Source organism: Pristiophorus japonicus, chromosome 12 (genome assembly GCF_044704955.1).
Source record: "Pristiophorus japonicus isolate sPriJap1 chromosome 12, sPriJap1.hap1, whole genome shotgun sequence".
NCBI classification, from domain to species: domain Eukaryota; kingdom Metazoa; phylum Chordata; class Chondrichthyes; family Pristiophoridae; genus Pristiophorus; species Pristiophorus japonicus.
Window position 1 is genome coordinate 184,675,454 of NC_091988.1, and position 23,489 is coordinate 184,698,942.

A 23,489-nucleotide genomic window follows, 5' to 3' on the forward strand; every position below is an offset into this window, starting at 1 on the left:
GGTACTTTAGGATGTTTGAAAGATGTGATAATTCTGAGACGCATATTATGGCGAGATATAAATACCAGATCTACATTAAACCATCCTTTAAAATGATTATGTGCCTCGGTAATGAATTCAGGACTTGAAAGTCAAACTCGGGCATAATTCAGATACTGTAAAATTAGAGAATTGGCAACATTTTTGAGATTTAAGGGTAGGTATTCAAAATACTCACCAGTGACAAAGTACACTATCCACCAGAAGATTGAGAGCAACAAAACAAAACTACAAGTCCATAAACAAAGATTTGGGGAAAAATGTGAATAAATGAATGGGTGATTGAAAAAAAGTGTCACTTTTTTCAAAAACTAATAAATTAGGCCCAATTGATGTTACAAAAATCTCAAGTGAAACCTCTCCATCCATATAATTTCTCCGACCCATATTTGTGGACATGCCTTTTACCTTTCCATCTCGCATGGCCTCATCACTCACATATCAAATTGGTCTGGGTTGCCTTGAAGGGGAGTTCATGGAATGCATTAGGGATGGGTTCCTTGAGCAGTATGTAATGGAACCAACCAGGGGCAGGCTATCTTAGATCTGGTCCTGTGTCATGAGACAGGATTAATAAACAATCTCCAATAAAGGATCCCCTTGGAATGAGTGATCATAGCATGGTTGATTTTCAAATTCAGATGGAGGGTGAGAAAGTTGGATCTCTAACCAGCGTACTAAGCTTAAATAAAAGGAGACTGTGAAGGTATGAGGGCAGAGTTGGCTAAAGTGGACTGAGAAAATAGATTAAAGTATAGGACGGTTGATGAACAGTGGTGTACATTTAAGGAGATAATTCACAACTCTCAAGAAAAATATATTCCAGTGAGGAGGAAAAGGTGTAAGAGAAGAGAGCCATCCGTGGCTAACTAAAGAAATAAAGGACGGTATCCAATTAAAAACAAGGGCATACAAAGTGACCAAAACTAGTGAGAGGACAGAAGACTGGGAAGCTTTTAAAAGCCAGCAAAGAATGACTAAAAAAACGATTAAGAAAGGGAAGATAGACTATGAAAGTAAACTAGCACAAAATATAAAATCAGATAGCAAGAGTTTCTATAGGTACAAAAAGGGAAAGAGTGGCTAATGTAAATGTTGGTCCCTTAGAGGACGAGACCGAGGAACAGAGATGGCAGAAACTCTGAACAAATATTTTGTATCAGTCTTTATGGTAGAGGACACTAACAATATTCCAACAGTGGATAGTCAAGGGGCTATCGGCGGGGGAGGAACGTAACACAATCACTAAGGAGGTGGTACTCAGTAAGTGAATGGGACTAATGGCAGATAAATCCCCTGGACCCGATGGCTTGCATCCTAGGGTCTTGAGAAGTATCGGCAGGCATTGTGGATGCATTGGTTGTAATTTACCAAAATTCCCTGGATCCTGGGGAGGTCCCAGCAGATTGGAAAACTGCAAATGTAACGCCCCTATTTAAAAAAGGAGGTAGACAAAAAGCAGGAAACTATAGACCAATTAGCCTAATATCTGCGGTTGGGAAAATGTTGGAGTCCATTATTAAAGAAGCAGCAGCAGAACATTTGGAAAAGCAAAATTTGGTCGGGCAGAGTCAGCATGGATTTATGAAAGGGAAGGTCATGTTTGACAAATTTGCTGGAGTTCTTTGAGGATGTAACGAACAAGGTGGATAAAGGGGAACCTGTGGATGTGGTGTATTTAGACTTCCAGAAGGCATTTGACAAGGTGCCAGATAAAAGGTTACTGCACAAGATAAAAGTTCACGGGTTTGGGGGTAATATATTAGAATGGATAGAGGATTGGCTAATGAACAGAAAACAGAGTAGGGATAAATGGTTCATTCTCTGGTTGGTAACCGGTAACTAGTGGGATGCCGCAGTGGATCAGTGCTGGGACCACAACTATTTACAATTTATATTAACAAATTGGAAGAAGGGACTGAGTGTAACATAGCCAAGTTTGCTGATGATACAAAGATGGGAGGAAAAGCAATGTGTGAGGAGGACACAAAAAAATCTGCAAAAGGACAGAGACAGGCTAAGCGAGTGGGCAAAAAGTTGGCAAAAAGTTGGCAGATGGAGTATAATGTTGGAAAGTGTGAGGTCATGCACTTTGGCAGAAAAAAAAATCAAAGAGCAAGTTATTATTTAAATGAAGATTGCAAAGTGCTGCAGTACAGCAGGACCTGGGGGTACTTGTGCACGAAATACAAAAAGGATAGTATGCAGGTACAGCAAGGTGATCAGGAAGGCCAATGAAATCTTGGCCTTTATTGCAAAGGCGATGGAATATAAAAGCAGGGAAATCTTGCTACAGCTATACAGGGTATTGGTGAGGCCACACCTGGAATACTGCGTGCAGTTTTGGTTTCAATATTTACGAAAGGATATACTTGTTTTGGATGCAGTTCAGAGAAGGTTCATTCGGTTGATTCCGGAGATGAGGGGGTTGACTTATTAGGAAAGGTTGAGTAGGTTGGGCCTCTACTCACTGGAATTCTGAAGAATGAGAGGTGATCTTATCGAAATGTATAAGGGTATGAGGGGGCTTGATAAAAGGTGGATGCAGAGAGGATGTTTCCACTGATTGGGGAGACTAGAGCTAGAGGGCATGATCTTAGAATAAGGGTCCGCCCATTTAAAACTGAGATGAGGAGGAATTTCTTCTCTGAGGGTTGTAAATCTGTGGAATTCGCTGCCTCAGAGAGCTTTGGAAGCTGGGACATTGAATAAATTTAAGACAGAAATAGACAGTTTCTTAAATGATAAGGGGATAAGGGGTTATGGGGAGCGGGCAGGGAAGTGGAGCCGAGATCATGATCAGATCAGCCATGATCTTATTGAATGGCGGAGCAGGCTCGAGAAGCCATATAGCCTACTCCTGTTCCTATGTCTTATATTCTTATGTCCTTATAATGTTTGATCACAGCCAAGTCATTTCCTCCCACTTCCAAGCATCACTCATCACCCAGTTCTTTACCAAGTCCCTTTCCCTCTGTACACACCCCTGTAAACTCATTCTGAAGTCGCTTACAACTGCAAAATCAAATGCCCAAATGCTTGGACTTTGGGCCTCTATTTGCCACAATATCTCTACAATTTGTTAGACCTTGCACTTACCTCCAACTTTGATGCCCTTACCCCAAAAATCCCTCAGTCTCCCATCTCTGCCATTTCCCCAGTGCAGGCCCAATCTTCGTTACCAAAGTCCAAGGGACACAGACTTGAGAGAACATATGAACATAGGAAATAAGAGCAGGAGTAGGCCATTCAACCCCTCGAGCCTAGTCAGCCATTCAATAAGATCATGGCTGATCTTCCACCTCAACTCCACTTTCCTGCACTGTCCCCATATCCCTTGATCCCCTTAATATTCAGAAATCTAATCGATCTCTGTCTTGAGTATACTCAATGACTGAGCCCTCCCTCTGGGTAGAGAATTCCAAAGCTTCATCACCCTCAGTGAAGAAATTTCTCCTCATCTCAGTCCTAAATGGATGAGATGAGAGCATTTGGTTTCATCATCCATCAACAAATCTGGTTGGATTACATCAAGCTCTACCAGATTTCAACTCTTCTCTCTGTGACTGTCCTGATTTGGTTCTACTCTTACCTAACCAAGCATGGCCACAGAGCATCTCTAGCAATGGTTGCTCTTCCTGAACCAACATGGTCACCTTGGAAGACACCAGAAGGATCTACCCTTGCACCTTACTCTTTGTGCTGCCCCTTCGTGCCCATCCGCAGACGGTTTCCAACCTCATCGTCCTATTCAACCCTATCCCGAGTTTCTGACCCTATATCTTCTCATTGCAAAAACTGCCTACTTCCACCTTCGCAACATCACGCGCCTCAACTCCACTTCGGCCCATCTGCCACTAAAACCCTCATTCATGCCTTTGTTATATTCAGCCTCCTATATGGCCTCGCATCTCTACCCTCCTTAAATGTCAGCTTATCCAAATCTCAGTTGTTATATCCTGCATAAAGTCCAGCTCACCGATCACTCCTGTCCTTGTTGACCTGCACTGGGTCCCAGTCCTTAATGTCTCAAATTCAAAATTCTCATCACGTTTAAAATCGCTTCATGATCGCTCTCCTTCCCTCTCCGTATCCTCCTCCAGCACTACAACCACCACCGCACCCCCCCCCGCCCCCAAACTCTGTTCCTGACTCTTGTGCCACCTCCTCCCTTTGTTCAACCACCGACAGCTGTACCTTTAGTTATTCAAGCCCCAAACTCTGATTTTCCACCCTAAAGCCCTCTGCCTCTCCGCCTCCCTCTCCTCCTTTGACACCTTCCTGAAAATTCACCTCTTTGACCAAGCTCTTGATCACCCAAGTTAATACCCATTTCTTTAGCTTGATGTCCATTTACACTGTTAAAGGCACTATATAAATGCAAGTTACTGCTGCAAACCCAAGAGCTCTTTAAAACAAAACTAAACAGAAAAATGAGACTGAACTGCGAGAGAATAAATAACTTCCCCAGTGAAAAACATGGTTAACTTATTTCAAACACCAACATACCAATTCAGGTGCGAATACAACTAGAAAATAAAGTTTTACATATTTATAAAGTGTACACGATAGTTGCACAATAAATTAGGAAAAGCTACCCTTTCCTGACTAGCATAATATTGCTTTACGAGCATCAGAAATACAATGAAACCCAAGTTTTGTACGGTCACACCAAGATTAATTCCATCGTCTCGATCAGCCCATTTTGCTGAACAAATCAGAAACTTATGTACACATATCATGAGCTGACATACTGGGGTCAACACAAGAGTAAAGTTTCATGCTTACTATGATTTGCCGATAATTCCAGATGATGCAAGAGGCTTAATTGGGGGTGGTGGCTTGTTTTTGCAATTGCCAAACTCTGACACCACCATTACTGTACCTAAAAAAACAAACACATGAACCGTCATTATTCAATAAATGTCATTATTTAAAAGACTTTTGATATTATTTCTATGGTTTTTAACTGTACAACTTCTACAAAACTAGTTGATAGATAAGTCATGAAGGATCAACGGTAATCTAATTTGCAGTTGAATGAGTTCTAATTCATTTCAAATGAGGGATATTAGTCTCAGTTATTGCTATTATTAGCAAGATTACTCATCAATTACATCTCCTCATCATCAGGTACCAATGAACACACATTCTGAATCATACTACATAGATGTTACCACCTTTGCTACCAGGAGGTAATAACATAGGAATAATTCTCTAATATGACAATCTTGATCTCCCTAGTTCTACAACGCCCTAAGTTCTACACACAGATTAACCATCAAGGCACTTTATATAAACACCAGCGGGGAGAAATTGGGGTAATTTGCATCTCCCGGGGCAAACGACTTTGCAACTGGACGTGGTGCCACCAACAACTCCCAATAAATTCGATGAGCATTTAGTGGCAGTGCGATGGCGCTGTGTCCCAATCTCCTGCGCCCGGATATCATGACATCATCGCCGTGCACCGGACCCTAAACTGGATATCGCCCCCTGAAGCTGCACTGGACAATGACAGAGACAGCTTCAGGGGACGTGTACCCTGTGGCAGGCCGCGAGCGGGGCGGAAGTTAAATGGAAGGTTGCCAGCTGCTTGTCAAAGAAATGTCAGTTTTTTTTTCCCCCTCAACGCTGCGGCTTTGGACGCGGTGCCCGTGCCGCGATCGCTCAGCCCGGCGCTCTGCTCGAGTGCCGCTCCCCGGTGGTCCAGGTAGGTGTTAACAACCTGCAGGGTTTGCAGCTTGGGCCCTTCCTTTTAAATTCAGGAAGGAGCCCCTCCTACGCGGCAGTGAGACACGACCCAGTGCCTGGCACTGCTGAGCCGTGCGCCCCCGCTACCGCCCCGGAAAGGAAGTGGAGAGCTTGATTTAGCGCTTCACTTCCTTTCGGGGGCGGTAACCCCAATTTTTCGCGAGAGGCAAGACTTCAGCGCCTGCCCCAAAGTCTCAGGCATGCGCATTTCTAGGCCCAGGCTCCAAATCAAGTGGGAAATAACGATCAAAACTGGATGGTTCCTGCTTCAAGCTGGCCCAAGTCTGCAGCAGGATTAGATCACCATTGGGTCAATTTTCAACATACCATCCGCAGGTAAAACTGACATTGGAAGTCGGCCACAGATTTTGTTCTGTTTTTATAATGACGGAGCGGGTCATACACAACTTTCAGGGCCAGTTCAAGTCCAGGCAACAAGTGGAAAAGTTACACCTATATTTCTTAAAATTGACAGATTACATGCAGATCTAAACCTCTGTTTTAGGTCATATATTGTTCATCACACTACAGGACAGATATCAGTACAGAAAACTCCTCTGTTTAATCATTACTGGAAGTCCATTTTAAGTTAACACCCTAATGGTTCAGTTAACAAAATGTGCTAAGTGATGAAGTATTGAGGGATGAAGACCAAGGCACCAGATTCAATACAACATCAGTGCTGAATTAGCAGGTCTCAAAAGGTAGCGGAGGTGCTACAATTATTCTCAGCTTTCCCAGGTTAGTTTCCCATTTGTGATTATGATCACTGATGAAAAAGATGCGTGCGTGGATGCTGGGTGGGGACAAGATCACACGGAGCTGTAAAAACCCTGTATGACAGAATTCATGCTGATACCAGTACCAGGCTTTTCAGATTCTGCGCTCACCAGCCCTCACTTCTAAAGCCATGAAAGTAAATGGCTGGAAAATCGTGTGCTGGGAAGCTCAAGAGGCGGGAAAGCCCAGTCTAGTTGTTCACGCTCACATGTAAAAAGTAACCAATTGGATGAGATACTGGGCACCAGTATAAACCACCATCTTCCGGGCAGAAGACAATAAAAGAGAAAATGTTAAACGTTGTGCCTAGATATTTATAGTTTATCTATGTACTTTAGTCACATGTAGCAAATAGTGCAACATTCAGACACCAAATAGCTACTAATCATTTTGAAATAGTAAGTGGCTCTCCATCCATTAAACACAATTTATTTTTCCTCTTCTCATATAAATGAAATTGTAAAGAGAAATGCCAACAGGAACATGATACTGAAATTGGAATGCTCTGCATATATGAGTGAGATTCTGGTTAAACATAGAAAATAGGTGCAGGAGTAGGCCATTCGGCCCTTCGAGCCTGCACCGCCATTCAATGAGTTCATGGCTGAACATGCAACTTCAGTACCCCATTCCTGCTTTCTCGCCATACCCCTTGATCTCCCTAGTAGTAAGGACTTCATCTAACTCCTTTTCGAATATATTTAGTGAATTGGCCTCAACAACTTTCTGTGGTTGAGAATTCCACAGGTTCACCACTCTCTGGGTGAAGAAGTTTCTCCTCATCTCGGTCTTAAATGGCTTACCCTTTGTCCATAGACTGTTACCCCTGGTTCTGGACTTCCCCAACATTGGGAACATTCTTCCTGCATCTAACCTGTCCAAACCCATCAGAATTTTAAACGTTTCTATGAGGTCCCCTTTCATTCTTCGGAATTGCAGTGAATACAAGCCCAGTTGATCCAGTCTTTCTTGATAGGTCAGTCCCGCCATCCCAGGAATCAGTCTGGTGAACCTTCGCTGCACTCCCTCAATAGCAAGAATGTCCTTCCTCAGGTTAGGAGACCAAAACTGTGCACAATACTCCAGGTGTGGCCTCACCAAGGCCCTGTACAACTGTAGCAACACCTCCCTGCCCCTGTACTCAAATCCCCTCGCTATGAAGGCCAACATGCCATTTGCTTTCTTAATTGCCTGCTGTACCTGCATGCCAACCTTCAATGACTGATGTACCATGACACCCAGGTCTCGTTGCACCTCCCCTTTTCCTAATTTGTCACCATTCAGATAATAGTCTGTCTCTCTGTTTTTACCACCAAAGTGGATAACCTCACATTTATCCACATTATACTTCATCTGCCATGCATTTGCCCACTCACCTAATCTATCCAAGTCGCTCTGCAGCCTCATAGCATCCTCCTCGCAGCTCACACTGCCACCCAACTTAGTGTCATCCGCAAATTTGGAGATACTACATTTAATCCCCTCGTCTAAATCATTAATGTACAGTGTAAACAGCTGGGGCCCCAGCACAGAACCTTGCGGTACCCCACTAGTCACTGCCTGCCATTCTGAAAAGTCCCCATTTACTCCTACTCTTTGCTTCCTGTCTGACAACCAGTTCTCAATCCATGTCAGCACACTATCCCCAATCCCATGTGCTTTAACTTTGCACATTAATCTCTTGTGTGGGACCTTGTCGAAAGCCTTCTGAAAGTCCAAATATACCACATCAACTGGTTCTCCCTTGTCCACTCGACTGGAAACATCCTCAAAAAATTCCAGAAGATTTGTCAAGCATGATTTCCCTTTCACAAATCCGTGCTGACTTGGACTCATCATGTCACCTCTTTCCAAATGCACTGCTATGACATCCTTAATAACTGATTCCATCATTTGACCCACTACCGATGTCAGGCTGACCGGTCTATAATTCCCTGTTTTCTCTCTCCCTCCTTTTTTAAAAAGTGGGGTTACATTGGCTACCCTCCACTCGATAGGAACTGATCCAGAGTCAATGGAATGTTGGAAAATGACTGTCAATGCATCCGCTATTTCCAAGGCCACCTCCTTAAGTATTCTGGGATGCAGTCCATCAGGCCCTGGGGATTTATCAGCCTTCAATCCCATCAATTTCCCCAACACCATTTCCCGACTAATAAGGATTTCCCTCAGTTCCTCCTCCTTACTAGACCCTCTGACCCTTTTATATCCAGAAGGTTGTTTGTGTCCTCCTTAGTGAATACTGAACCAAAGTACTTGTTCAATTGGTCTGCCATTTCTTTGTTCCCCGTTATGACTTCCCCTGATTCTGACTGCAGGGGACCTACGTTTGTCTTTACTAACCTTTTTCTCTTTATATATCTATAGAAACTTTTGCAATCCATCTTAATGTTCCCTGCAAGCTTCTTTTCGTACTCCATTTTCCCTGCCCTTATCAAACCCTTTGTCCTCCTCTGCTGAGTTCTAAATTTCTCCCAGTCCCCAGGTTCGCTGCTCTTTCTGGCCAATTTGTATGCCACTTCCTTGGCTTTAATACTATCCCTGATTTCCCTTGATAGCCACAGTTGAGCCACCTTCCCTTTTTTATTTTTACGCCAGACAGGAATGTACAATTGTTGTAGTTCATCCATGCGATCTCTAAATGTCTGCCATTGCCCATCCACAGTCAACCCCTTAAGTATCATTCGCCAACCTATCCTAGCCAATTCACGCCTCATACCTTCAAAGTTAGCCTTCTTTAAGTTCTGGACCATGGTCTCTGAATTAACTGTTTCATTCTCCATCCCAATTCAGAATTCCACCATATTATGGTCACTCTTCCCCAAGGGGCCTCGCACAACAAGATTGCTAATTAATCCTCCCTCATTACACAACACCCAGTCTAAGATGGCCTCCCCCGTAGTTGGTTCCTCGACATATTGGTCTAGAAAACCATCCACTGTATTGCTTCCAGTTTGGTTAGCCCAATCTATGTGCATATTAAAGTCACCCATTATAACTGCTGCACCTTTATTGCATGCACCCTTAATTTCCTGTTTGATGCCCTCCCCAACATCACTACTACTGTTTGGAGGTCTGTACACAACTCCCACTAACGTTTTTTGCCCTTTGGTGTTCTGCAGCTCTACCCATATAGATTCCGCATCATCCAAGCTAATGTCCTTCCTAACTATTGCATTAATCTCCTCCTTAACCAGCAATGCTACCCCACCTCCTTTTCCTTTTATTCTATCCTTCCTGAATGTTGAATACCCCTGGATGTTAAGTTCCAAGCCCTGATCATCCTGGAGCCACATCTCTGTAATCCCAATCAGATCATATTTGTTAACATCTATTTGCACAGTTAATTCATCCACCTTATTACAGATACTCCTTGCATTAAGACACAAAGCCTTCAGGCTTGTTTTTTAACACCCTTTGTCCTTTTAGAATTTTGCTGTACAGTGGCCCTTTTTGTTCTTTGCCTTGGGTTTCTGTGCCCTCCACTTTTCCTCATCTCCTTTGTCTCTTTTGCTTTTGCCTCATTTTTGTCTCCCTCTGTCTCCCTGCATAGGTTCACATCCCCCTGCAATATTAGTTTAACTCCTCCCCAACAGCACTAGCAAACACTCCCTCTAGGACATTGGTTCCGGTCCTGCCCAGGTGCAGACCGTCCAGTTTGTACTGGTCCCACCTCCCCCAGAACCGGTTCCAATGCCCCAGAAATTTGAATCCCTCCCTGCTGCACCACTGCTCAAGCCACGTATTCATCTGCGCTATCCTGCGATTCCTACTCTGACTAGCACGTGGCACTGGTAGCAATCCCGAGATTACTACTTTTGAGGTCCTACTTTTAAAATTTAGCTCCGAGCTCCTTAAATTCGTTTCGTAGGACCTCATCCCTTTTTGTACCTATGTCGTTGGTACCAATGTGCACCACGACAACTGGCTGTTCTCCCTCCCTTTTCAGAATGTCCTGCACCCGCTCCGAGACATCCTTGACCCTTGCACCAGAGAGGCAACATACCATCCTGGAGTCTCGGTTGCGGCTGCAGAAACGCCTATCTAGTCCCCTTACAATTGAATCCCCTATCACTATCGCTCTCCCACTCTTTTTCCTGCCCTCCTGTGCAACAGAGCCAGCCACGGTGCTATGAACTTGGCTGCTGCTGCCCTCCCCTGATGAGGCATCCTCCCCAACAGTACCCAAAGCAGTGTATCTGTTTTGCAGAGGGGGGGGGGGGGGGCAATATTTAGCAGGCTGGGGGCAATATTTAGATCTTCCACCATCCCTCCAACTGCAGCAACTGGTTGGATACAATAAGCACTATAGCGTTATCGCTAAGGATGCCTTTCATGCACAATGTAATATTCTTGCTTTTAAATCAGTACTCAAAAATGAAATGACAATACAGAACAATTGTGTTCCAGATGGTGCTAAAATACAGACAGCAACCATGAACAGCATCAGCTGTAGTCCCATCAAGTATTTGAGTAATACTAATGATCAAATTATGCCAGGTTACAAGCCAAATAAAATATAGAAATCTTGGTACAGAAGGCTGCACATCAGTCCATCATTCCTGAGCCACCTCTCTTACGGGAGATATCCACTTATTACACTTCCTAGTTCTTACCTCATAGCTTTAAGTACTTTCTTTTTCACATGCTTTATACAAAACATATTTGGTTCATACCTTCAATGAGCAACAGGCAGAAACCACCAGGCTTAAATTTGTCCTTCAGCTGAAGTATATTCTACTGACGTTAAAAGTCAGTAAGATTTAGTGCTTTCAAATAAAAGGATTGGACTTAAAACTTTGGACTACATGAATCAGAAAGTTGTCACGGTTCAAAGTACAGCTCATTCCACACACTGAATTAGTAAGGATAGCATAATCGTGATTGGAGAATATTCTTATGATAAGCAACAGCCAGTAAAACACTGGAGACTAATTTGGAACAGATAGCATTAACTTTAGCATCAGTACAAAAATGCCAGGGAAAAGCAAAGTACTATTCTAGAATACCTCCTTGAGTTAGTTATCTTCCCTGTGGCATTGCTCATGGGTAGTCCAGGACTGAGGAAGTGCTAATGTTTACCATCATTCCATGGCAGCAGTTAACCCATTGATGTAATGAAGCAAGTTCATTCAAGCAATGTCACCTTACAGACATCGAAAAATGAGGGGCTTACTCTGCAATGGGTGACACACCTCCTGATCCCTCAATCACCTGCAAGGCTCAAGTCACAAATGTAATGGAATACTCTCCATTCGTCTGGATGGGTGCAGCAACATTATATGAAACTCAACACCACCCAGGCCAAAACAATTTGCTTGATCGTGCCAATGGACTCAATATCCACCCTTTCCCATCTCAAACATACCGATATACATGTATAATCTAGAGGATACACTGCAATATCAAGGTTACATCAACAGCAAGTCACTCTTCTTCACCCTCTATCTCAGAGAAGAAAGACCTGGATTTCTATAGCGCCTTTCACTCCCACCGGACGTCTCAAAGTGCTTTACAGTCAATGAAGTACTTTTGGAGTGTAGTCACTGTTATAATGTAGGAAACGTGGCAGCCAATTTGAACACAAGCGAGCTCCCACAAACAGCAACGTGATAATGACCAGATAATCTGTTTTTTTTGTTATGTTGATTGAGGGATAAATATTGGCCAGGACACTGGGGATAACTCCAGTGCTCTTCTTTGAATTAGTGCCATGGGATCATTTACATTCATTTGAGAGCGCAGACGGGACCTCGGTTTAACGACTCATCCGAAAGACTGCACCTTCGACAGTGCAGTGCTCCCTCAGCACTGCACTAGATGGTCAGCCTAGATTTTTTGTACTCAAGTCCCTGGAGTGGGACTTGAACCCACAAACTTCTGACTCAGGAGAGTATGCTACCCACTGAGCCACAGCTGACACTCCAAGCAGAAGTCATCATACACCACAGCAACTTGGGACATATATTGCTGTTCCTCCATCAATATCTTGGAATTCCATATCCAACACTACTGTTAGAGCAGCATCACCACAAGGACTGTAACAGTTCAAGGAAAAGGCCCACCACCACCTTCTCGGGGCAACTCGGAACAGGCCATAAATGCAGCCTTGCCAGAGTTGCATATATACAGAGAACAAAATTAAATGAAGCAGCCTTAATATATATATTTGTAATGTTATTTACGGACCACATTATAAAACTTGCTTCTAATGCAAAAAATTGGTCTTGCCATCCCCAAAACCATCTTGGTCATTTCCAACTCAAGCCCCAGGCTAAAGAACGGGCGCCATTGTGTTCGTTCATATTGACAGAAATCTCTAACCTTTCCTCCAAAAACTCCGCAGGGTCTGCAGGAATGGATTGGTGACACTATGGTGTGTGGAAGATGCATATTGTTCCATGAGTAAAAACTCTAGCAGCTGGATAACTTAGGTTTTTTTCCCCATTTCAGAAATGAAGAACATGTTAAAGTGGGACAAAATTAGGAGCAGAGTGGAAAAAGGCCCCTGCAGAGAAGCCATGACAACAGCTGTTACGAACGATCTGCCAAAGGCATTGCTGTGTGTCATGGCAATAATGTTTGACAAATGTGTATTCATTGCTTCATCACGAAGCATTGTTATTAATCATAAACTGATGGAGCAATGCCCAGAGAGCCTCGAGGTATGACTCTTACCCTGCAAGTGGTATAAATATAAAGATGCATTCAACCATCCATTAATTAATAACTGTTGCGACTTCCTGATTTGTTCCCTGCCAGGAAATATGAAAATCTAAGTCTCTGCAAGCATCCACAATGGAAATTGAGATGTATGTAACACTGCACTACTGTATATACTTGAGAAATGCACACCTTGACCACAGGGTTGAACTTGTGGGAGACACTCCTTACCTGGTCATCTAGGTATATAAAGGGAGGTACCATGCAGGGTCATCACTTCTTGGTCCTGTGACTAAAGATGCAGGTCAGAGTGACCTTGTCCATAGAATGTGCCTCGTGTGGATTTGTGGTATTGTGTAAGGATTTTACAGAAATGGATTTAGTTCTGACTTGTCCAAAAGGAAATAAAACACAATGGAACAAAAAGTTACTAATTATTGTTTGCCGATACAAGCCGGTTTATCTTGGAAAGCCCCGGTCAGAAAGGAATTCAATGTTACTGAACCAATAGTTACATCCTTTGAAGGAAGGAGTGTAACCTGCCCTTGTTTTACACAGAATTTAGCAATGCCAAAATTGTCACAGTGCTGATTACATCTCGCCACCAAAGGTCCTTGCCACAAGTCATTGCCCGGGTAGTTACCCAATGTCATGGAGACCTCAGATTCAGTGGAGTCCAAACCACCATAAAATATCAATGCTCCTTCAATGCTGCTGAGGTTTCCATGATGTTCAGAAACACCCAACTGGGGATGTCTTGGGCTCTGTTGTTCTGAGTAATTCAAGACACACAGCTGCTCCGCATGGGTGAGTTTCCTGAATCCAAGACAAGCTTGGCAAGTCACACGGTGATGCTTAGATAACAAACAAGCTATACAACGATCACTGACGCCAACAATCGTGATTGGACAATAGCATTTTTCACAGTATTTAATGCCCTTAGCATACACGCTAGATAGATCCGCTTATCTGCACTATGCAGGGCACTTAACTTGTTTTGATGCAGGCAGCAAACTGGATGGATCAGTTTTGGTAAGGAAGGTTCAGCATCTGGGCCCTGTGTCAGGGGGCGCAGCGCAAAGGGAAGCCTTGTACACTTTTTGTGGCGCAAAAGTGGGAAACCCGCGAACTAAACTGCCGGGCTACTCAGTGTCGCTGCAAGAACGGACCGGAGGATCATGACGGAATGCAGGACACCTGAATGCCGCCTTTCACGCCGCTCTGAGACGAAACCCGGAACACAAAGAATCGGAAAATCCAGCTCACTATGTGGAGTGTGATTGTTAAACCTTTGCTAATAAACCAACTAGTTCTTAAAAATTCATAGCAGCATATTGCTATTAAGCAAAGAACCCAAGAAGCAAATACATTACACAATGCAAGGTGAGAAGAATTTAGCTGGAGAAAAATGGAATGCCAGATGGGTGCAGGATTTGAGGCTTTATGTACAGGAGGAGACTACATGCAGTCCCCCCCCCCCCCCCCCTCCATCTGCAATGTCATGACAGTTTCATATGCATGCAGTATATAGTTTTCTCAGAATCTATCAAGTTAGGCTAGACTCCTGCAAAGTACGGAGGATGCAGAACAAAGGAACATTTACTCAACCTCAGCTGTTTCCAAAGTATGGAGGGGTCACTGATCCAAAAGTAAAAGAAAATAATTTTAGTAAACATGCAGTTCATCAGATGACGATCCCATAACAGTATTTACAGTATTGTGTGGACATTACAACCTCCCAATCTGCAATATGGTAATATTAGCTTTACGCTTTACGGTGATGTCAGTTTGAGATTAAATCGTTACAGCATAAAAGTAAAATAGTAAGGAATACTTTACTGCAAAATGGTTACATTGCATATTTGGGGCAGAATTTCTGCTCTGCCTTGTGATCTGGTATATTTCCCCAAAATTAATTTTGAGAAACTACTAGTCAAAATGCATCAACTGCTAATATGTTTTAAATGATTTGCAACAGTACAAGCTATATTCAGTATGGCAACCAGCAGTTGCTCCTAGGAGATGGTAGGTTTCAATGGATAGAATTTGGTAGAGTGCAATTTATAACCTGCTCATTTGTGAAAAAGGAAATACTAAATCAGTGGCCTAAAGCCATTGATTATGCTGTGTTAAAGACAGACAATTTTCTGGCTGCCTGCGTCACTCACCAAAACGCTCGTAAACACTGCTGTCCTGAACTCTGGTGAATTTAGAGCAAGAACAAAATGTCAGACTTCCACAACCCCAATATCATTTAGAAAATTACACCGAATTCTGTGCAAAGTTAAAGCTTTTCTTGATCAGAAGTCTACTTGAAAATAAGTAGGCATTTACACTGCAGGTAAAGTGTCTGTGCAACATGAATACCGAGAAGGCTGAGAATACTAAGGCCGAGGGGTGAGTTAAGAGGTCTTTAAAATTATGAAAGGTTTTGATAAGTGGAAACATTCTCTGTGTCCACTCTGTGGGGAAGAGCAGAACTAGAGGCCATCAATTTAAGATAGTCGCTAAGAAATCCAATAGGGAATTCAGGAGAAACTTCTTTACCCAGAGAGTGGTAAGAATGTGGAACTCGCTACCACAGGGAGTGGTTGAAGCGAATAGTATAGATGCATTTAAGGGGAGGCTAGACAAGCACACAAGGGAGAAGGGAATATTGGGTTATGCGGATAGATTTAGATGAGGAAAGGCAGGAGGCAGCTCGAGTTGAGCATAAACGCCGGCATGGACTGGTTGGGCTGAAAGGCCTGTTTCTGTGCCTTATATCCTTTGGAATACTAAACTTGCAATGTAAATCTGATTGCAGAGTGCAGTGGTGTGCGATTTCATGGTGTAGGGAGTCTCACACCACTTGGGTTTGACACAGCACTCTAGATTTAAATTTTATTTCAAGAGAGCTTGGCGTGTGCACACATGCACAGAGCCTCTCTCTAACAGAATGTTAGATTTCCTATTAGCTCAAAGTGGATCTTGAAGCAAGCACTGCCAAAAATTCTATTTCATAAGTCTGTAAAAAGGCCAAATTACTAATGACCTTTTTTGTCGTGGAGACTTTGCTGGTTTCATCCAGATATCTAAATCACAATGTGTCTACATGATCCTGACACCTGGTTTCTGGGGCAATGTAGCAATTGAAAGTCAAATTCAAACTATTATATACACATACAAGCCTAACCAAAATAAGGTGGCAAAACAAATGGGCAGGTGATCTTCAATTCTCTGCTTAAAAAAAAACTCTTCTCTCCAACCTAATTTTGCACTTTGAGGTAAAAGACTTCTTACTCCCTCAGCTTCACTTGGCTTATATAATGCACCTCATTTACTTTTACATCCAAGTTGATTTGGGAAAGACTTACTGCCAGTTGCTATAAGAATTTCCCTGGTGCAGTCAGTCAGAGGTGAGCACAGAAAAAGGAGGTTTTAATCACAACTTGAGGTTTCCATTCCCAATATTACACCTTAGAATTGCATGACTCAAATGCTAAAAAGTTTATTTTGCATCTCTGCTTCTCTCCGACCTTCCTCAAAGCTATGTTCAAATGGAGCACTGATTTATCAGTTGAAGGGGAGGAGTGATAGGTGGAGATCAACAGGAGGTTTCCTTGACCGTGTTTGACCCGAAGCCACATGTGAGTTGCTGGTTTATAGATATGATTCTGCGAGTGTAACTGTTGCTTGATTAGTCAGTGGGATATAGCTCCCCAAACTTGAGCATTGGGCCCCAAATATTCGAGGGGGAGATTTTGCAGGATCAGCTGACTGAGTGCCTTAGTGCCATTGGTCTGTCTCATTTTCTGATTACTGAAATTGGCTGCAATTGCTTACAACTAAATGGCGTTCCAGGCCAATTCAGAGGGCATTAATGTGATGACGATGGGAGTCTACTTGCCTTGCAGTTTCTAACTAGTTTTAGTTATGTGTGAAAGTTAACAAAGAAGATCAATACAGTACATTTGTTGAATACTGCTATAATGTTACTCACTGAACTTTTACTGATAGTGCGTTGTAATAATGTTCAAGCCTTGTATAGTACTCTTTTCAGTTGCTTTTCAGAAACTGTTTTCCTCTTGTCTCTGATAGCCAGTGAGTGACACTACAGTAATATTCAACAAATGAACTGCACCACAAAGATATTTTCAGAAACCCAGCTTAATGAAAGTATGTATATAGGCTAATGGTAAAAGTAACCAAGATTTTATCTTGTGTTGTGCAAGATGCCAAGAAGCATGCTGTGCTGTGGCATGTTATCCTCCAAATGCTGAAAGACCACAAAATCATAGCTCTGTAAACTGTAATACTGATCATCATTAGTAACTTCCACACTAAACTGGAACTAGCTAAGTACTAAAGAAATCACAATGTCCTTACAATTGTACGGTTATAACTTTGCAAGCTTGTGATTTATTTCTGGAAATGTTGAGTATAATGTATGTTAATATGGTTTACTTAAGATAAACCCTAGAAGCGATCGGTCTTAAATAAGGTTCTGTATTAATCCAATTGTTTAGCATAGAAATTGCTAAAGTACTGATTTGGCCGCCATTATTGGCAATACAAGAGAGAGAATGCACTTGGTCCTTCGCCAGATCGGTCTCCTTTGGGATCCAGGAGATCTCCAGCTGAAGGATGCTACAGCTGCAGACTTGGAATTCTGCACTATGCAGTTTCACCTCTGACACAATGTTGTACCACACGTCGATAGCGATACACTGGTGCTCCAGTCACTGACCTAGAGTAACCACAGAGAAGTAGACCAGCCAAACCAAGATGAAAGTAGCAGTACATCGGAAGTGTATTACTGGATATGTTACTACAAGTTTCAGATCTGCCTTAAATATTCCCCAATGCAGGGTTGATCACTCCCGTAAGCAGTCTGAGTGTCTTGCATTCAGGGGTGTGCCCATTCTGCACAATATCTAACTATACAATAGTGCAACTTAGGATGTAACACCCTTGTAATCTAAACTGGATATGGGCCAAAAATTGCTTTCAAACTAATGGTGAAGCTAATAGCGCTCACCGTTCTTTAAGTGTAAAAACCACACCAAGGGCTCAAGTTTCGGATCCCCGCTAGAACGGCACACATCGGAGAGGCCCACCTAATTTGCGGAACAGAAATTGCGCCGAATACTCACCTCGCGATTCTCGGATATATGTCGGGCCGTTTCCAGCTCGGCGCGGTGCAGCAGGAGCTGCTGGGGGCGGAGCTACAGCCCTGCGCCAAAATGAGCACCGGCAGCTGCGCGCATGCGCAGTAGCTCCTGGCCCTCCCAGCGCGTCCGGTCTCCGGACGACGACCCTATCCCCTGGCCGAGTGGCCTGATCGCCCTTACCTTTCCTGCGGCGGGGCCCACCCAATCGGCTTCTCCTGGTGGCGGGCCCCGCCCGATCAGCACCTCCTGTAACAAATGGGTCATATTCTACACGTGCGAGAAACCAATCTATTGATCAGTGGAAAATTTTCAGAGATGACCAAAACCAAACTATAAATCTCAAATTGCTGCTTTGACTCCAATTGACAGTTCATGTCACGTCGCGTCGCCCCACCCCCTTAGCTCTCTCTCTCTCTCTCTCTCGCATAAAATAAAAAAGGTGTTGAAGCAGAAAGAAGTGGAGGTTTTGATTAAGCGACACGAGGCAGAAGCAGCGAAATCTGAATGCAAGAAGGAGGAGAAGGAGCAAAAAGGGAAGGACAAATAGAGCTGCAAATGAATCATTGAAAATCTAGTTGACTGCAGGTTCTCAATTTATAGAATTGGCCGTATCAGATACCATCCAGCCTTCCTCCTCAGCAGGCAGTTGGAGGGCTCCTGGTGCTGCAGTAGGTGAGCAGAAACTTTCTTTATTTTTTGATCAATTGATTTATTTTTTTATCATTTATTATTGATGACTATTGGTAAAAGTGAAGCGTTTCATGCTTTGTAAAATCCCCCAACTTCCCTCCCCTGCCACCCACCCCCCCCCCCCCGCGCCTAATTTATAGTGTAAGCAAGGTTATTCTGAACGTACAAAAATCGACACTTACTCCGTAGTAAGTTAGTTTGGAGCATCTTTTCGCTGCCTAAACTTGCAAAACAGGTGTAAGTGGCTGGTAACGCCCCCTTTTGAAAAAAAAACTGTACTAAAACAAAACTATTCTAACTAACGAGAACTGGAGCAAACTAAATGTCGAGAATTGTGATTTCTAAGATACTCCATACTAAACTAGTTGCTCCAAAAAAATAGGAGCAACTCGAGCCGAAAGTTGGGCCCCAAATTCCAGCAAGGGCAGATGTGCGATTAAACGCAGAAATCGAGAAGTTGCTGTCGGAGATGCGCCACTCCGCCATTAGCTTTGAGGAAACGGCATCTCGCTGCCTGGCTCACCATTCAAACACACAGTGGTGTGAAGTTCCTGCACTTGCACCGTAGATACAAAGTAAATACCCACAGAAAGTAGTCAAGTCATTTCAAATCTAAGTACCCTTTTAACAATGTGAAAAGTGTTAATCACTGCCAGTCAACCTCTGTGGCACAGAAATTTAACTATCACAAGTATGGAATCTCATTCCTTCAGGTTTTAATTGTTGGAGATTTAAAAATATAGATTTTATTTTTACTTCCTCTTTGTCTCTTTTTCCACGCTCTCTTAATCTAATCTTTCTTTCCCCTCTCTTATTGCTCTTCCTGCACCAGACTTAACATTGAATTCACCCTTCTAACTTAAACTTCCTTATTCAGACTCTTGCACTGTTCATTTCAATCCTTCAATCTGACTGGTTAAGAAGATTAACCAGTTGCTTGCCCCGTTTACTCAGATCCCAGATGGCATGTAGAGGGCACTGCACTGTTTCCATCTCCCACTTCCAGCAACTTATCATGCACAATACCATGGAGCTTAATCGAGCAAGGGCATGTCTAACTTATGGTGGGTGCTGTTCATTGACCGGTTAAGGGAATTTTGGGACCACTGTTCCTTTCACACACGCATCAGAATAAAAATCTGAACTTTTACTTTCCAAGAGGCGGTAATCGAGCGGATAGGCCTCACCGACCGGGGGCAGGTGGATGGGCTGAGCTGTCCGAAATTGCCCCCGGGCCGGGACCAGTTGGAATGGGTTTCTGTGCCGCCCGTGCTGCTGCCCCGTCGGGCACGCGCCAATCCGCCAGGCGGTGACCCCCTTCCCGACCCCCGTAGGAGCGGATCAGCCAACGGTCGGTGCCACTTACAGCTTTCTCCTGCGAGAAGCGGAGAGTGGCTGGGCGGCGCATCTGCCCTAAAAGAGCAGGGCTCTGACAGTGTTGGCCCGACAGCGGTAGCCTGGCAGAAACCCTCCCTGATGGCCCAGTGCACCTAACTAAATCCCATTCAGCGGTCAGAGCGGCCGTCCCCTTTAAACTGAAGGGGAGGGATGTTGTGATGCGTCATCAGCGACGCGCTGACGTCCGCGTCGCTGATGACCTGATGACTCGTCGGGGCGGCCAACCCACTGCAAGGTCACTTCCGCTGCTCAACACCGCCCCGACCAGAAATGCAGAACAAAGGCCTGAATATCGACGCAAAATTCGCCCCATGGATTGGGGCGGAGTAAAAAAACTTCAAGATCGGTAAGTGCGCTTACTTTCAGTCTGAGAAAAATTTCAGCCCCGCCAGTGTCTTAAACACAATGGTGCCCAGGTGTGTTTTTTTCATTTTAAAAAAGGTTACTTCAGAGCAGAATTTATTGACAGCACAATGAAGTCCCAGTGCACTTTAAACTAAAAGTAATTACCTCTAATATTATTCATTGTGAAATGGCGCTTTAGATTATTGAACAAAATGCGTAAAATAATGCTTTAAGGCACAAATTAGGACAGCAAATCTGAAGTATAATCAATTATCCAAACACTAATTTCCTATAGTCCATTCCTTGCTAAGGCTATTATTTGAGGGCATACATTAAACATTAAGGTGATGAGCCAAATTCATTATATTTTCCAGTCAGTAAATCCATTGCCTAATTTACTAGGTGTTTTTTTTTTTGCAATCTCCACCTTATTCTGCTACCTGTGAAATATTCTCCTTCATTTTCAGCCTGCCACTCAGATGTGCATCAGAAAATAATTCTGAAGACCAAAAGCAGATGCAAGGGGCTATTGATGAGATGATGGAATAGACAAAAGAGTGGACACCACACTTCAGCAAAGATGTAAAGGCCTTAAAAAAAAAGGATACAGAGGGAGTTTACCAGGAATGAGGGGCTTCCGTTATGAGAGTTGGAAAAGTTAGGACTGTTCCCCTTGGAACAGAGAAAGTGAAGCGATGACCTAAGAGGTTTTGAAGATAATGAGAGGTTTTGATAGCGTAGAGAGAGAACGATTACTACTTCTGGTGAGTGGATCAACTACTAGAGGTCATAGATTCAAAATCGTTGGCAGATGTTCTAGATGGGAGATGAGGAGAATTTATCACTCAGTGGTCGGGATGTAGAACGCTCTACTTGAAAAGGTAGTGGAAGTAGATTCCATAAATAATTTTTTTTTTTATTAAAGTGTTGGACAGGTACTTGAGGATGAGGAGCTTAAGAGTTACGGACAAAAAGCGGGGATGTGGGACAAAGCACAACTTTCAAAGAACCTACATAGGCATGACGAGTTGAATGGCCTCCTTCTGTGCTGTAACTTTCTATAATTCTATGACTCAGAGGACAGTGTGCCGTTTGGGCTCCACAATATAGGATGTTAAATCAATGTGAAGGTAGAGTGTAGATTCACTAGGATGTCATTGGGCAAGAGGAAATGAAAATATAAAGACGTGCAAAATGTCATCATTTGAAGGAAAAATATAAAATTAGCGAAGGATAGAACAGGGTAGATAGAAATAAACTATTTCCGATGATTGAGGGGTTGGGTATGAGGGACATAGATATCCGATTAAATGCGGGAGAGTTAGGACAGAAAGCAAACCTTTTAAAATAAATGCACAGAGGGTTGTGGAATGCACTACGGAGTTAGTTACTGAAACAGAGACCATGTCAACATTTCAGAATAGGTTAGATTGTTAGTTGAGGGAAAGGGGGGAAAATTATATGGGAATGCGGGGAAAAGCTGCCAGGTATAACTCAGTACTTTGTTGGTTGTGGGGTGCTTTGGGACGTCTGGTGGGAGTAAAAGGCACTGTCGGAATGCAAGCCTTTCTTTTTTTGTCCTCAACCTACTGGAATATGAACCCTGCCGTCTCCCCATTAAAATCAACACTTTAACGACAAGACTTTCACCTTAAACTTGAAGTGACCCATTTCTGGTTACAAGGATAGGAATTAGGTAATTTTACATCATTAACAATTCAAATGGACAAATTTAGCACCAGAGGTAAATTAGCAATTCCAGACTGCTTACAGGACTCCAGTTCAGAGGGAGTTTAACTCTGAAAATGATATGTTCTAACCTGTGCAAACAAATTGCATTATAAGAACATTAAAAAAATAGGAGCGGGAGTAGGCCATTTGACCCCTCGAGCCTGCTCTGCCATTTAATAAAATCATGGCAACTCTGATCATGGGCTCAGCTCCACTTCCCCGCCCACTCCCATAACCCTTTATTCCCTTATCGCTCAAAAATCTGTCTATCTCTGCCTTAAATATATTCGATGACCCAGCCTCCACAGCTCTCTGGGGCAGAGAATTCCACAGATTTACAACCCTCAGAAGAAATTTCTCCTCATCAGTTTTAAATGGGCAGCTCCTTATTCTGAGACTATGCCCCCTAATTTTAGTTTCCCCTACGAGTGGAAATATCCCCTCTGCATCCAACTTGTTGAACCCTCTCATTATCTTATATGTTTCCAAATGATCACCTCTCATTCTTATGAACTCCAATGAGTATAGGCCCAAACTACTCAACCTATCTTCATACATAAACCTCCTCATCTCCGGAATCAACCTAATGAACCTTCTCGGAACAGCCCCCAATGCAAGTATATCCTGCCTTAAATACGGAGACCAAAACTGTACACAGTAAGTTAGGTGTGGCCTCACCAATATCCTTGTACAGTTATAGCAGGACTTCTCTGCTTTTATACTCTAGCCCCTTTGGAATAAAGACCAACATTCCATTTATCTTCTGGATTACTTGCTGTACCTGCATATTAACTTTTTGTGTTTCATGCACAAGTACCCTCAGGTCCCTCTGTACAGCAGCATTTTGAATTTAAACATTGCAAAGTGGTTAACCTCATATTTTCCCACATTGTACTCATCTGCCAAATGTTTGCCCACTCACTTAGCCTGTCTATA

At 43.2% G+C, this 23,489-nt stretch overlaps 1 protein-coding gene across 1 annotated transcript in view; it reads right to left on the reverse strand.

Moving 5' to 3' along the window:
* The window catches only part of slco4a1 (solute carrier organic anion transporter family, member 4A1), a 213,565-nt gene that overhangs the window by 157,128 nt on the left and 32,948 nt on the right, over positions 1-23,489 (reverse strand). Inside the window, exon 2 of the mRNA XM_070895094.1 lies at positions 4,828-4,924. The gene's annotated coding sequence lies outside the window, so the exon portion shown is untranslated. The remainder of the gene's footprint in view (positions 1-4,827; positions 4,925-23,489) is intronic.